The 12,167-nt window shown below is 45.6% G+C and overlaps 1 protein-coding gene and 1 non-coding gene across 6 annotated transcripts in view; both read left to right on the forward strand.

The window, feature by feature from the left end:
• The first annotated feature begins 4,920 nt into the window (after positions 1-4,920).
• Positions 4,921-12,167, forward strand: part of B3GALT5 (beta-1,3-galactosyltransferase 5) — a 40,158-nt gene continuing 32,911 nt past the window's right edge. For all 5 annotated transcript variants that reach the window (XR_010376721.1, XR_010376726.1, XR_004139210.2 and 2 more), the window contains exon 1: positions 4,921-5,202. The gene's annotated coding sequence lies outside the window, so the exon portion shown is untranslated. The remainder of the gene's footprint in view (positions 5,203-12,167) is intronic.
• TRNAV-AAC (transfer RNA valine (anticodon AAC)) lies at positions 8,657-8,730 on the forward strand. Its single transcript has one exon. It is a non-coding gene; the product is annotated as a tRNA-Val (tRNA).

Below are 12,167 nucleotides of genomic sequence, written 5' to 3' on the forward strand. Positions count from 1 at the left end.
GTCCCTTAACCAGCGTGATAGAACCGGAAGGAGACGCCCTTGTCCTCGGATCTAGAGGTGCTGAGGCTCGTAGGCCGTAGTCCCAGGGGCATTAACCTGGTGTCTCTGGCATGATGGAAGGAAGAGGGGTGTTGAGTGGGCTGGGGTCACCCCCAACCCTCCAGCAGAACAACTCTGACCTAGCTTGTTTTGGGAAATTTGAAAAAGGAGTTTCTTTTTTAAAAAAATTTTTAATTGAAGTAGTCAGTCACACTGTGTCAATTTCTGGTGTACAGCACAGTGTCTCAGTCATGTATGTACATATTTGTATTTGTTTTCATGTTCTTTTTCATTAAAGGTTGTTACAGGGTATTGAACATAGTTCCCTGTACTATACAGAAGAAAATTTTAAAAAATCTATTTTTATATATAGTGGCTAACATTTGCAAATCTGAAACTCCCAAATTTATCCCTTCCCAACCCTTTTCCCCGGTAGCCATAAGATTCTTTACTATGTCTGTGAGTTTGTTCCTGTTTGAAAAAGGAGTTTCTAATGCTTAAAAAAAAAAAAAAAAGGGAAAACACCTACTGTATAGTACAGAGAATTATATTCAATTTCTTATAATAACATATGATGGAAAAGAATCTGAAAAGAAAAATATATGTGTGTATGTTTATGCATAGCTGAATCACTTTGCTGTACTCCTGAAACTAACATTGTAAATCTACTACACTTCAATAAAAATTTTTTTAAAGATGGAAAACAACGATGAAGTCCAACCCCCATTTATAACCAAATGGCTCTTCCTCGTTCTCCCACCCCATTTTGTTAAGCTTCTGTTAACATTCATGTCCAGATCCAGCTCCTAAAATCATCAGTTATTGATAAGTTGATCTCTCTTCTGCCACTGGGTGTCCCTGAAGGAGAAAGATGCTCACTTTTATCTTTTATTATGCCCTCCTCAAAGGACGATCGATGTATTAAGCCAATATTCCAGAATTTATACGCTTGGAATGAGTGTCCTCTCTTGCAAAGGGTCCCTGAGACTTGACCCTTTCTTCGGTGCCTCTCTGGTAGCTGTGAGCAGAGCTCAGGGTACGTGAAACTCTCCTCAATCGTAAAAGAATCTTTGAGTGTGAAGTCGATTTCAACACCTCAAAAAAATCATTTCGTACTAGGTAGTTAGCTTTTCTGACCAGGATGGTGGGTACCTCTAAAGATGGGGGCGGTAAATTCTTCTGAGGACAATGTTGAGGTAAGTGTCGGTTGTACTATCTTATGTAACCCTTGTGACGACTGTTCAGATGCCCACTGTTCAGATGAGGAAGCTGCAGGAGCCACCTTCCAGAGCCAGAAGCTAGGAGGACCAGGACAGCTACGTGCTTTGTGGCCCCACCTCTCTGTCGCCTCCCTGGCCTGGAACCTCTGTCCTTAAGATACAGGATAAACACAATTTTTTTAGACTTTAGAATCTGGTGAGGTTTAGATGCTCCGGCCGTAACTGGAGGTGTCCATGAAAGCATATCCCCGCATGAATGATGGTGCACTATGCTAAGAATTTCGCACAAATAACCATCCCAACAGCTGAAAATCGTGGTCATTCTCTAAGAGTCCTTGGGTTTTCCATGTGTCATACAATTGCTTTATTCTGGAATAATCCTGAAATGAAATAAAATACTTATATTAAAGTACGAAATACAGAACTTCCTGATGCAAGCTTATATGCTGTTTACTACACTTGGGTGGTGGCCTGACGGCTGAAGGGCTCTGTTTTTTCAGAGGTGGCTGGGGTCATCTGAACTCAGCCTTCCTCCCTAACCTGACCCTCTTTAAATCAGTGTAGACCACCCTTTCTGGTCCCACTGAGTGTGATCCTTTCATGGCCTGGGAAGGTGTGGTCCCATTGACTTATAGGAATGAGGGACCACGCTCATCCTAACCTGCGGGCGTGACTGGCCACAGTCTTGTGTTATGACCATCCTGGCTCCGGCCAGTATTCTCTCCATGGGGCACATATTCTGGACCCTGAGCCACTTCTCTGAGCTCGGAATCTCAGTTTTCACAGTCCTTCATCTTGGACCGTGAGAGCTTTGTTTAACGCTTTAGAAAGCTGCTGTGGGCCCAAAAAACCTCTCTGGCACAGCGATTCTAATTAGGAGAGTGGCTACCCTGGGAGCACCATTTCCCAGGCCTGGAACCTCTGATGGGTTTTCTAAATTTGCGTGAGGGTCCCTGGGGCTGTCTCAGCCACGGATGATGGTTCCACCAGGTTCTTTAATCAGAAGCGCAGGATTTCTGCTGGCCGCAGCTCTAAGCTCTCTGAGATGAGTGCGAAGTATGGAAACCTCCACCTCCTGTGATCATCAGATGAGACAAGGAGGGAAAAGTTCTTTCCCCACCCCCCACAATACCCGAGACACAACCCAACAGCATAAATGGGGCTGGCTCCACTCCTTCCGGCTCCTACACGCATCCCTGCCGTTTGTCCATCCTCCCACTGCTCTATCCAACAAGTACTGTTCAAGCATGCACTCTGTGCCAGGCTGAGCTTCTGCCGAGTCCCTCACTCGGTGGCGTCAGGGGGCAGAGCAGGGTCAAGTAGGGGGACACAATAGGGGTGGTGAGAGTAGGAGGATGTGGGCATCAGACTCGGTTCAGGGAAGGCCTGTCTGGGAGGCAGCATCTGAGCAGAGATCTGAGTGAAGCCGGGGAGAGCCCAGTGGTTATCTGGGAGAATAACATTCCAGACAGAGAGGAGGTGCATAGCCTGATGAGCTCAACCAGTTTAAGGAGCACAGGAGGCAAGTGTGACTGGAAGGAGTGGACTTCAGCCAGGGGCCCTGTTATGGAGGGAAGCCTTCCAATCTGAGAAACAGCCCTTTTTCATGGGGCCATCACTGTAGCTATTGGCAGGCTGCTGGGGCCCAATCCTCCCTTTTAGAGCAGTGCTTCTCAATTGGGGGCAACTTTGCTCCCCGTGGGACATGTGGCCACGTCAGGAGACAGTCACTTGTGTGTGTGCGCTCCTGACGTCTAGTGGGAAGAGGCCAGGATCCTGCTAAACATCCTACAACACACGGGAGTCCCCACAACAAAGAGTTTGCTGATCCGAAACGTCAATTGTGTCTGGGCTGGGAACCCCTGGTCTGGGTCTCAGCAGCCTGGGAAGCCTGTCTGTTTAGACTGGCAGTCACGTGTGCCCTGCTCCAGAAAGGGAATGGGTGGGGGTGGGGGATGTATGGGCAGAGGTGCCTCTGCTTGCGCAAAAACCCTTTGCTCAGGGGGAGCAGTTTGCAAGATTCCCGGGTGAGACCCACCCTGAGCTGGAGGGGCGACAGCAGCCACTGCCTGGGCTTTTCCGGAAACTTAGCAGCACCAGCCAGCGGCCGAGCCTTAGACGGAGAGCTCTGGGTTGGGAGACTGTGCTTGCATTTTCCTACCTAACAGTGGTGCCCACGCTACACGATTTGTGCACACTGACCTCAGGGTCACCACCCAGTAATACTGAGTCCCGGGCAGGCAAATTGCAGCCTCAGGCTTCACTCTGCCAAGACGGCTTTTCATCTTTCCAGTCTCAGGGGACACTGGCTCCCCCACCCCTTGGTCCCCTTGTCCCCGGGTCCTCTTCTCTAGAACCTGCACCTTCCTTACTCCTCTCATAGCGATTAAAAGACACCTGGCCTGTGTCCCAGTCCCTGGGGAAGCCAGAAGCAGGCCGGTGAGCCCTCTGTGCTAAGGTGCCTGTGGCTGACAGAGGCTCGGCTCCGTACCACCGCGGAACAGAGGCGGCGCTAGGAAAAAAAGGCGGGATTGGGAGGGGCTTGAGGAGGGCTAGGGCTGGGGTGGGAGGCGAGGCTGGGCTTCAGCTCCCTCACCCTCTGGACACGGCCAGCCCCACCTAAGGGCTGCGGTGGCTGCATGCATCTGGCTATGCTGGCTAAAAAACGCTCAGCTGGGAGGCCCTTTCGGTGACTCCAGGAAACGTGCTGTACAAACCGAGTGCAGTGCAGAAGCGCGGGGGAGGCCGATCACCCCAGGCTCGGGATGGTGCTGCCCTGCCATTAGTGCTGATGACGTTCTGATCAGCCTCTTCCCGGGGCGGGTGCCCACCCTGCCACCCACAGCTCCGCCCACTTGATCTCCTACCCGGCCTCTTCCTTCCTCTCCAACGCTGCAATGGTTCTGCACCTTTCAGGCGCTGGTGCGGCGGTGCACTAAATCTTTGGGGGGTCTCCTTCCTCCCTCTCCCCCACAATAGCTCACTTCATCTTCGCGCAGGAAGGATCACATGTTTTCCCAGGCAATTTTACTGTGCAGCCAGGATTGACAACCATTGAATTAGATAATTAACGCTATGTCAACTCCTAAAAAAATACATGTATATATTTGTACACGAATCTCCCTCCCTCCCTCTTTCCCCCTTTTTCCCTGCCAGACAGAGCTGAGGTCTCATTGGCACTTTCTCGTCCGACTCACTGCTCATCCTCCACCCCTTTAAAGCTCCTTAACTTCCCTGTGCCTCAGTTTGCTCATCTGTGAAGTGGGGAGAGGAATAGTGCATACGTCATCAGGCGGTCCTAAGGATTAAACACCCCCTATAACTCCTCATTCCGTTATCTGACCTTGACTTTGCTCAGAACCAAACTGTTTGCTATGAAAACAGCATCTCTCAGCTGACAGGGGGAAGGGCCTTCATTCTAGGGGCATCTGGGGTTTGGGAAGCTCGGGACCGCGCGCCTTCCTGCACCGAGAGCGTTTTCAATGTTAACTTTGGGACCGTTTCCCAGGAGGGCAGGACGGTCAACTCAAAGCCTCGGCCTAAGGGGACCTGAGCAGACTCCACCATCGTGAACGTCTGGTGCTCCGTGAAAGATGCTCTTCCCTCGCGGGCGATGAAAGCGGAACACGGCAGACAGCGTCTGTCGCCTTCCCCCACCACCCGCGAGCGCTCCCGGCGATCGGCGCGTGGGTCCTGCCACTTTCCCGAGCCCTGCGTGGGGCGCTGACGCGGATTCGGGGCGCCCCGCCACCCTCAGCCGCTGCGCCCCGCGTCCCCGCCCGCCCGCCGCCTCGTCACCTATCAGATTTCCTGTGCGCACCGCGCACCGCTCCTCCCACCTCCTAAATGCTGTGCGGAGGGGACCGCAGTGCTCCGCCGGGACCCAGCTCCTCCGGGGACGGCGGGGATGCGGCTCTGAGGTCGCCGGAGTGCGGGGCGCACGGTGAGGGCCGGCGGGGCCGGGGGGTGCGGGGGCGCGGGAGGCGCGGCCCGGGGGGCCCGGACCCGGACCCGCGCGCGGGGGCCCGCCAGCGCACGCCGGAGGACCGCGGACTGCGGGCTTGACGTCTTTTCTTTCTGTTTTAAATTAAGGAAAAGGAAATGGTTACAGACAAAATTACAGGTCTAACGGTGTATATTCGTATTTAAAATGTATCTTTTGTCATTGTTGTTGAGAACATTTAAGTTAGACTCTCTTTGGCAAGTTTCAGTTACACAACAGTGTTACCAACTCTAGTCACCTTGTTATATGTTAGATTCAGAACCTCCCCCTACTTCCCCCACCCCTCTAGCCTCTGGCAACCATTTTTTCTACTCTGTTTCTATGATTTCCACTTTTTAGAAAAGACTCCAGGTATGATTGATGCCGTTCAGTACTTGTTTTTCTCCCTATGGCTTATTTCACTAGGCGTAATGCCCCCGAGGGTTTGCATTTCCCAGACGGTTGGTGATGTTGAGCACATTTTTCATGTACCTGTTGGCCATTTTATGCCTTCTTCGGGAAAAAAAAAAAAGTCTGTTCAAGTTTCTTGCCCGTTTTTGAATTGGTTGATTTGCTTATTTCTTGCTATTGATAACAGTGTGTTTGTTTTGGAAGTGTTATCCCTAGCGACACTGCGCACCCAGGACGTTGTGTTACTGGGTGGGCACGGTGTGCTCGTAAGACTAGGGAATTAACTTGGATAGGGACGTCTCACAGTTAAAATGAATAACCCAATCTGAAAAAAAAAAAAAAAAACCCCCAAACCCACTCCTTAGCACTCTGCACAGACAGCTCCCGGCAGCGTGGGCGTTTTGGAGGGTCTGACAGGCAATATGGTGAAAAGAGGCCTTTACACTGAATGTCTGTGGAGCTTTGACTTTGCGGAGGGGGCAAGGGACTCGCTTTGGGTCATTCCTAAATGCAGGGAGGTGCCTTACAATTTTATAACTGACATTTTTGCAATATCTCTGCCAGCTGTGTATGTGTGTGTGTGTGAGAGAGAGATATGAATGGAAAATAGTGCATCTAAAATTTTAAAAAAAATCCTGTTTCTGTTTCACTTTGTTTGTTTAGTTTTCTGACTTGTTAGGGATAAATACAGCTTCCAAGAATAGAAGACCCTTTCCAAATCAGCAGCAATCAGATATGGTGAAGTTACTTTTCATTCTTCCTTTATATTAGTATGACAAACTTCAAAATAATTTTATGTATTTACCTTGTGTAAATATTAACATCACCTCTTATCTCCGTGTCTCTGTCGTTTACTGTTTCTGCTTTTGATTCAGGAGATGGAGGAGTAGAATTTAATGAAGATGAAGATCTGAGAAAGTGTCACATTCCAGTGAGCGCTGGGTTGGGGGTGGGGAGGGGTGGGGAATGGCTGCTGTGGATTTAATAGACAGGAAGTTCCTAGAGTCACATTTGTAGGTACAATGCATGCTGATTCTGCCCATCCTTACATGTCATAAAATGTTTCAGTTTAAGTTATACAGTCTTGTAGCTGCCTCATCTTTTATGGCGTTGCCTTTTAAACCCCTACATGTAATAGGCAGTTTGTTTCAATTTAGAGACAGCATTGAATATCTTCCTTTGAGAGAAAGAAATCAGAGAAAAATACTGTATGATCTCACTTATATGTGGAATCTAAAACAAACAAAAAACCAAAAAAAATGAACTCATAGAGAACAGACTGGTGGTTGGCAGAGGCTTGGGGTGGGGGTGGGGGGTGGGGGTGGGGCAGAGTCAGGGTGGGCAAAATGGGTGAAAGGGCTCAAAAGGTATAGATTTCCAGTTACGAGAAGTAAATCCTGGGGATGTAATGTACAACATGGTTAAAAAAAAAATCTATCTACCTCTCTCTCTTCTTTTAAAGGAATAGCTGCATATCTATTAAAGTCCTATTTTCTCCATCCTTTCATTTTTTTCCTTCTCAAATCAGTTCATCTTATATAGTTCCTTTGTTAGGTAAATTTAAAAATAATTAAGCTCTGATATGTGCAGAGAGCGTTTCAGTGTGAGGTCCACTGCTGTTTACCTCCTGGAAATGCAACTCAGAGTGTAAAGATATTTCACAACCTGTTACCTCAAAAAATTGACAGGGACAGGGCCATCTTTGCAAAGTTTCTTCCAGACACGGGCACGCTTTCTTTTGTAGGGTTTCTAAGTAGGTGTTATGAGTAAACAAAGACCACAATTCATGTCTGGTTTCATGACCAGGTACATGCCTGGCCAGGCGTCCTTGCATGGGTGACAGTCTCCATCCTTTCACTGGGGACACCAGTGCACAGCCCTCCTTCCTCAGACTCAGACTCAGGTCAGTTCAGACCAGTCCTGGAAGAGGGTCAGGGGCTCCATCGCGTCCTACCTGGGCAGCCAGGCACTGGTGTCCCAGGGACCCCCCTCCTCCCCTACCATGCTTGTCCCTTTGATCAGGCTTCTGATCACATTTTTACTTGGTTCTCTGCCAGAACTAGATCCTCATCCAGGAACCTGGTTCCGGTGGTCAAAAATGCTGCTTGGCCCTGGTCAGCCTCTCCCCAGCTGCCTGGGATGCTAAGATGAACCTGGCAGTCTTTGAACCACCACAGCCCTCTCCCCCTGAATATAACTGTCAACAGTTCGTTGCTCACAGCTTTATTCCTGTCCACCCTCCCACTGGTGGTCTTGGGTGACCCAAGTTTGTAACTTCCTGTGGTGTCCTGTTGACCTTTCTCCTCTGCTGCCCCTCCCTGCCCCCCAGGAAAGTCCCTTGAATGGGCGAGGACTCCTTCCAACCCTCTCAATTCCAGACTTTTCTCCTTTGCCCTTGGCCTGAGGCTCCTTCCAGCTTGGTGGCTGGCCTCCTGTGGGTTTTGACAAGACTTCTCCTTGCTTACAGAGGGAGTGAGGGTTAACCTGAACCTGGGTTGGAAAAGGTGAGGTGAAGCAGTGGGTGAGGTGATGCATAGAGATTTTGACAACTAACGTGGCCTTCACTGAAAACCAGAATTAAGAGATAGGGTTATCATGGAGTGAGACTCATTCAATTAGAATTTTCATATCTAGTTTTGAACATTTTCCCTGGAGCCTCAATAGAAGAAAAAGAGCCATAAATCGTTTGAAATCAAGTTGTGCAAAGGAAGTAGCTGATGGTCTGTTCATGCGTTCATGGAGAGAGAGAGTTTGGGCTCTGAAGCCAGACATCTGGGTTCCCATCCCAGCTCCGTTGGGTACTTTTATGTGACCTTGGGCAAGTTACTTAATTTCTCTATGCCCCAATTTCCTCAATTGAAATCAAAGATAGTAATAGTATTTATTTCATCAGGGGTGTTACGAGGATTAAATGGTTACATTTATATTTCATTTGCTTATTATATGTCAAGCACTTAACCCTGTGGTATAAAATTGTTTTGGATCAAGAAAGAGGTGTGGGAGGGGAGGGTGTAGCTCAATTGGTAGAGTGCATGTTTAACATGCATGAGGTCCTGGGTTCAATTCCCAGTACCTCCATTAAGTAAGTAAATAAATAAATCAAATTACCTCCCTTCTCAAAAAAAAAAAAAATAATAAAAAAGAATGAGGTGTGAAAATAAAGTAACAAAACTAGTTTTCTTTCACTGAATTAAAAACCAAACCAAACCAAAAAAACCCCTTGTTTTAAAAGCAATTGCAAAAAAAAAAAAAAAGAAAAGAAAAAAAAAGTGCCCAAACTGTTTGAGCAACAGCAGAATTCCTGGAATAAAATTATTAATGTCAGGGGGCACCATGTTTAATTTGTTGTCTCAGTTTTGGTCCCTTTTATTTAACTTCTGACTGGGTAACTATTTGAAGCCATTCCTGAGTGTTACTGTTTAAGTTTTCAGCCCTGTCTTTTCTGTTTCTTCCTATTTCTAGTTCATCTATGGGTTTTGTGGAGGTGTTCCGCTCTCAGAGTGTTTCCTGAACTCTGGAGGTTACTTTTTAATCTCATTCCTTCCCCTTATCATCTCATGTTTCCTTACTTGTTTTGCTGATTTTATGTTTTTAGTTTCTTGGAGCAGCAGATCATTTACCATAAAAAAAAATTTTTTTTTGTAGCTTAAGGTGTGGTCAATATTTTTAAAGCGTTAAGTGCGTGGTATTCCACAGACAGCTTTAAAAGTCATTGTTTTGAAGTAGTAATCCAGCTTCTAATGAAATATTCCAAGTTCATCTCAAGGCAAAAAATGATCCATCTAGAAGTGGGAGCAGGGATGATGAAATATCCATCCAGAGATACTTCTCTTGTGTTCGCTGAGCATCGCCAGGACCTGGGTGAGAACTCCCCACCCACTGCTGGGAGTGTATTTCCTTCCGCCCTGGCTCCTGCACTCTGCTTTCCCCTTTTCTTCTGTTGTTAGTACGTGTATACTCTCTACCAGCTCTTTTTATGCCAAGTATACTTAACAAGGGTAGGTTCACCTGCGCCTTCAGACATAATTTGAGTGGTGTGTCCTTGATTGCTTCTGTCCTTCTGTGAAATGTGCTTTCTTCCCAGGGCTTCCATTTGTGGGTATCAGGTTTTTCGCTGCCTTTTCGTTGCCTGATGAGTTGAAGGAGGAGCTGGAGATGGAATTGTGGATAATTACGATTTTATGGCTGGTGGACTTAGTCTCTTTGTTTTTCCTGTAATTTTATTCAAAGTTGCTCGGAAAGTTCTTGGAAATTCACAACATGACAGCAGCATTCTTGTATGCTTGTGTCACTTTTTGCACACATGTGTGAGTTTCCTTTAGAGTGCATTTCTAGAAAAGAGTACTTGGGTGAAAGGCCGTGTTATTTCCATTCCTGGATACCAAAGAATGCTTTCCAAGGTGGTTGTAATACTTTAAACCCCCACCTACTGTATAACTCATAGCTTAGTTTCTGTTTCTCATCAAAACTTAGAATTATTGGGCTTTGAATTTTTTGTTCATTTGACGGGTTTGAAATAGTATCTGTTTTAATGTGCACTTGCCTGATTCTAGTAAAGCATCTGTTCATACATATGTATATATAATAATAAAAATACACATATATATATCAAATAATCATTCTTCTGTAAACGGTCTATTTCCCCCCTTTAAGGTTTTAATTTTTTACTTTATTTATTGAGGTACAGTCAGTTTACAATGTTGTGTCAATTTCTGGTGTATAGCTCAATACTTCGGTCATTCATGAATATACATATATCCTCATTTTCATATTCTTTTTCACCATAAGCTACTACAAGATATTGAATATATTTCCCTGTGCTATAGGGTATAAACTTGTTTATATATTTTATATATACCAGTCAGTATCTGCAAATCTTGAACTCCCAGTTTATCCCTTCCCACTCGCCTCCCCTCGACAAGCACAAGTCTGAATTCTCTGTCTGTGAGTCTGTTTCTGTTTTATATATAAATTCATCCTTTCAAATTTTAAAGATAGTCTTGTCTATTTTGTTCTAAAAGCTTTCAAGTCCTGCTATTTATGTTTAGATTTTTGATCCTCCTTGGATTTATTTTTGATATGTAGTGAGCTAGGGATTCAAATTTAGTTTTTCCTTATGAATAGTCAGCAGTCCCAGCTCATTCATTCACAGGCAGTCCTTTCCCTGGTGACGTGTGATACCATTTCTGTGCACAGACGTGTGGATTTCTGGGCTATCTATTCTGTTTTATTGGTTGTCTTGACCTGCTCAGGCTGCCTTAGCAAAATGCTATGGACTGGGTGGTTTAAACCACAGAAATTAATTTTCTTACAGCTTCTGGAGGCTGGAAGTGGGAGAGCAGGGTGTCAGCAGGGCTGGGTTCTCATGAGATTTCTCTTGCTGGCTTGCGGATGGCAGCCTTCTGGCTGTGTCCTCATGTGAAAGAGTGAGGTCCTTCTCTCTTCCTATTCTTATAAGGCCATCATGTTGGGTTAGAACCCCATCCTTGATCTCACTTATCTTTAATTACCTCCCAAAAGCCCTGTGTTCAAATACAGTCACACTGGGCTTAGAGCTTTTTTGGGGGGGAAAATGCCATCCATAACTTTGGTCTATTTCTCTATAGCTCACAAATACCTCACTAACTTCATTAGGTTAGACTTACACTAAGTCACAATATATTAAGCAAAATTTCCCACTTGGTTTATCTTTATAGCGTATTTAGTTATTTTAGGTCTTTTATTCCACATATGGATTTTAGGTTCATTTGTCCTAAGTTTAAAAATTTGTGGGTCAGTTTCTGAGACTTCTATTCTGTTTGTCATGGTTTTGTGGTTTGCCTTGTCTCTGTGCCAGTACCACAGTGCTTTCTTTGTATGTCTTGCTCAGATAGGGTAAGTTTCCCCTGCTTGTTCTGGATTCTTTAGCTGTGGGGAGAAGTGACAGCATAGTTATGACGTTGCATCTTCCATCTATACCTATGGTATGCCTACACATACTTCAAGTCTTTTTGTTATGTTTGTTATTTATTGTATCGCTACTTGTTACATTGTTCATTGAGTGTCCCTTAATAACATTTTATAAGAGAGCAGTCTTGCACATCTTTAGTTAGATTTAGTCCTTGATACCTTTCTTATAGTTTCTGATGCCCTTGTGAGTGAGATTTTTGTTGATAATGTATGCTGCTTTGAAAACTCTTTATTTTGAAATAATTCTGGACTTACAGGAAAGTTGCAAAACTTGCACAGAGAGTTCCTATGTATCTTTTGTCCAGCTTCCCCCTTACATGGTTATGCAAGATATTAACATTAATAGTTCAGTTATTGAGATCTGGAAATTAACATTGACACTGTACTCTTAATTAATCTTCCGACATTTCAATTTTGCCATTTTCCTTGCTAATGTCATTTTTCTGTTCTGGGATCCCAGCCAAAATCCCGTATTGCATTTGGTTGGCATGCCTTCTTAACCATCTTCAATCTGTAATAGTCCCTTAGTCCTTTTTCATCTTTCATAAACTTGACATTTTGGAAGA

The sequence above is a fragment of the Camelus dromedarius genome, chromosome 2 (genome assembly GCF_036321535.1).
Source record: "Camelus dromedarius isolate mCamDro1 chromosome 2, mCamDro1.pat, whole genome shotgun sequence".
In the NCBI taxonomy this organism is placed as follows: Eukaryota; Metazoa; Chordata; class Mammalia; order Artiodactyla; family Camelidae; genus Camelus; species Camelus dromedarius.